General features: G+C 32.6%; 1 long non-coding RNA gene across 1 annotated transcript in view; it reads right to left on the bottom strand.

Annotated features, from left to right (window-relative positions):
- Window positions 1-3067: 3067 nt before the first annotated feature.
- Window positions 3068-4170, bottom strand: part of LOC127742470 (uncharacterized) — a 68477-nt gene continuing 67374 nt past the window's right edge. Inside the window, exon 4 of the long non-coding RNA XR_008003746.1 lies at window positions 3068-3376. This is a non-coding gene — a long non-coding RNA (uncharacterized LOC127742470). The remainder of the gene's footprint in view (window positions 3377-4170) is intronic.

Raw genomic sequence — 4170 nt, 5'->3', positions numbered from 1 at the left:
GACAGTCACATGTTGGTAGGAATAACAAACACCAGGGAATCACATGGCTACATTGCGTTACATGGATACATCATAGATGCTTGCTCGATCATTTTGTGAGGAGAAATAATTTTTGTATTCACTTCTTTTTCAATTTTAATTGGTTCTTTTCACCCTCAATTACAATTAGGTTGTCCGGATATAAAAAAATTAGTTATTAATTTATTATGGCATATACATATTACTAGTGTTTTGTTTAGCACATCACATGTCGAACCCAACATTTGTTTCGGCTCCAGGGTCACTGCCAGATGGGAATTCAATTTGTCTTCCAACCTCAGGTTTTTAGATCTTGGGACCCATCCTTTACTGTCACCCTGTCAGCTTTTCTTATTAATTTTTTTAAATCTAAATTATCTTTGATTCCTCCATTTTGGGACAACCACTCAATTCTTCTCAACAAGGTGAAACACGTCACCTAAGGCAATGAATTGATGGGGGAACCTTTCTTAGTAACTTATTAACAGCAACGGCAATTTCAAGTCAGAGATCGTATACAATAATAATAGGTGTATAATAATGTGCATAAAATTAGGATATGGGTGGGATCTCATTCCCCTGATTCATCTCTGTCTAGCTGCTTTTGGACTATCTCTAATAAAAAGCAAGTCAAATAGATTTTTCACAAATGAGGCTGTTTTTGTTTCTGTTTGTTCGCCCGCGCTATTTTGTTGTTTTCAACGGTTCTTAGCTTCCACAGTGCATTTCAGTGTTTTATTTCTCCCAATTTTGAATGCATTACTCTCTGGTAGGGGTCCTCCACTTTGTGTGATTTTTATACGAGTCGTGTGATCAGTGGGGATTGGTTTTTCGCACTTCATACGAGTTGTCACTTTCCACGCGTCCCCATGGACAGCTTGGCACGACTACTAAAGAAATTAAATTCTTAAAATTGTCAATATTTAAAATAATTTTGACACAAATCGAAAACGTTAAAAATAAAATTAAATGTAACTAAATATTAAAAAATTTAAAAAAGTCACTAATATTATAAACAAAAAAATATTTTATTTTTTATATTATTAAAATTTATAAAAAATATTTTTGTTATGCAATATTAACAAAAAAAAGAATAAATTTTATTGATCAATATAATACTAAAATGTAAAATGACATAGAGTTTCCAGGATACATATATGATATATCTCACGAGTTTTGCCACTGTACTGTTGAAATTACTTATAACTAACTTAAAAAACACACGTGCGCTTCATAATTGGCTACTATGTTGGACAAATTCAAATCGGCTGAGATTAGAAAAAATACAAATTTATAATCAGAGTTCACTGTTTCAGACATCACGAGTGCAACTGTTAAAGTCAAGGAGCAGCGGTTGATGCCCCCATTGCCACTGTTCATGCGCCATGCCATAGATTTTTTATTTAAGTAGCATGAGCCACCCACCTACCAAAATCAACGAGTAACTTATGATCAAGTACAGCTTCATACAATTAAATACAAAATTAAAATAAAATAAAATAACAAGAAGAAGACCATTCAAATATTCCCAAAACCCCTCCACATATATAAACCAACAACTATTAACAAGTTAACTTATCACAATCTATTATTCAATGTTTGTTAACTTGATTTCTGAGCAAATCTTAATTCTACTAACACTTAAGACACATTTTATGTCACTTTCAATATCTCTGCTTATCTTTTAATATACTTCTTTTTAAAATATAAATATTATTAAGGGTTGCATGTAATTTTGTTTTTGCTGGTGCTGCTGGTGGTATTAGGTTTATTGCGTTTGATATGCTATGTGAGTTGTACAAAATTTGGTTGGAATAATGTAAAGGCTAGCATTGCTAGCCTCTGATGGCAAGTTATTCCCGACGATAATATAGTAGTGAAGTTAGTTCTCTTGAAATGGTTTTGTGAGTTAGACAGACAGTACAAAGGAACCGGTAATTTGCAGCGGTTTAAAATTATCGCAAATTGACATATCAGCGGTTCTAAAAACGTTAAAGTTTAAAGGGTGGAGATTTGATTTTTCAGCGGTTTTAATGAATCGCTGGTATAACCGCAACAAAATCAAGGATTAGCGTTGGTTTAAAATTGTCGCTATTTGACCAACCTTAAATTCAAAAACACTTTTTCAACCGGTAATTTGCAGCAATTTAAAACTGTCACAAAATGGCATATCGGAGGTTCTAAAAATTTTACGGTTTAAGGGGTGGAGATTTGATTTTGCGGCGGTTCTAATGAACCACTGGCGTAACCGCAACAAAATCAAGGATTAGCTTTGCTTTAAAATTGACGCTATTTGGCCAACCTTGAATTCGACAACACTTTTCTAACAGTTTTGAACAATTGCTATTTAAGACCTTGTGTTTTTTAAATTTATTTAGTGGCGGTTAGATGATATTCAGTATTTTTAGTTTTATTTTTGGCCATTTTGTAACCACTGCCATTTTCCCGGCTAAATGACCACAAAAATATTGTATTTTGCACTGGTAATCAACATTTTTTTTTAATTTAAATGTACTATAAATTATTTTTTGTTTCTTTTTTTATTTTCGGAACTTTTTTTAATATAACAAATCTTAATTATTTTGTATCTAAAAAAAATAAATTGATGGGTAAACGGCATTAGCAAAACTATAAAGCAAATTCATAATATCAATACAGTGTATTCCTTAATAAGAGTTGCATAGTCAACAACAAAAAATAAAACCTACAAGAAAAAACTTAGCTAGTTGCTAACTGCATAGACTTTTAATACAATTTTAAAAAATAAAACCTACGAGAAAAAAACTTAGCGGTTCTCAACACATTACTTACACCAATAGCCCAAGCTGCATCATGGAGATAGCAGGGGTGTTCGCGGTGCGGTTTGGTTCGGTTTTTTAGAGAAAAGTCATCCAATCCAATCGTTTAATTAATATGCGGTTCGGTTTGGTTCGGTTTTTTTACCGAGACCATCCGAACCAAACCAAACCAATTAAATTCGGTTTGGTTTGGTTCGGTTTGTTCAGTTTTTCAATCAATTAAAAAAAAACCTACCATATTATTTCACAAAGTCATCAATTGAAATCAACAAACAAATATACAATAACTAACAAAGTCTTAATCCAATGAAATTCAATGACAAAAAAATTAACAAGCGATAATTAAAGAAGTTTAAAAGTTTAGTAGTCAACACAACATAAAATAAATATAAATTTCCAGTATTTCTACGAGGACTGGCGCAACAGGCAATGCAGTCGGAGATCTGATGCTCGTAGATTCATTTGGAAGAAGAACCGGCACAGCACCAATGCATCATCATAACACAATCTCTTTCATGACCATTTATATGCTATTTTTTGTTTTTGTATCCTGTAAATTTCTGCAGATTTAAACAATAAGAAAGGATATTTCTAGCACATAAACATCATGATTCACTAAACATTAAAAATACCTGCAGTTTGATAGGTTCTCCAAAGTTGTTCATATGAACTCTTTTCATTGAATGCATAAAATCTGCAAACAAAGATCCAAGCATTTCAAGCAATTAGGAGATCCAAAGCTAACTGTATCATTGAACAAGTATGTCTAGCTGATCGAAGAAATGGAACACTTACCCTTCGACATCAAACAATACTAAGCTACTTCAGAGTATGATAAAACCTATTTAACCAAGGTAGGTTTTTGATGAACGGATTTTTGACGGTTTAGAATTTCACTAATGAAATCTCGTTGTAAAGTATAGTCTCTAAACCAACAATAATCCTTTCATACAAAAATTTGTTTGTCACAAGTACAAACCCCTAAAATCTATAAACCGAAGTATTTAAACCTCGGGTCGTCTCTCAAAGGACTTGCAGGGTAGTGTTCTTGTTATTGGTTATGGCCTTGTTTATTTTGGGGTTTTGGATGAGAAATATGAATAGTAAATGGTAAGAAAACTTTATTAACAAAATGGTCTTAGCAAGGTTTGGTTGTCAAGGGTCTTCATCATTATCACTAGCCACAAGTATGGTAGTTGCAAGGATTAATCCCACTTAGTCATCCTTAAATCAATTAACAAAGGAAAGTCAAGTGAGTTATATCAATCCTAGTCCATAAATCCTAGCTTTCCACTAATTGGATTAATAAAGGCTAGAGTTAATGGCTATCAACTATCAATCAATTGGACACTAG

Source organism: Arachis duranensis, chromosome 10, assembly GCF_000817695.3.
Source record: "Arachis duranensis cultivar V14167 chromosome 10, aradu.V14167.gnm2.J7QH, whole genome shotgun sequence".
Classification (NCBI taxonomy): Eukaryota; Viridiplantae; Streptophyta; class Magnoliopsida; order Fabales; family Fabaceae; genus Arachis; species Arachis duranensis.
This window is presented reverse-complemented; position numbering and strand designations above follow the sequence as displayed.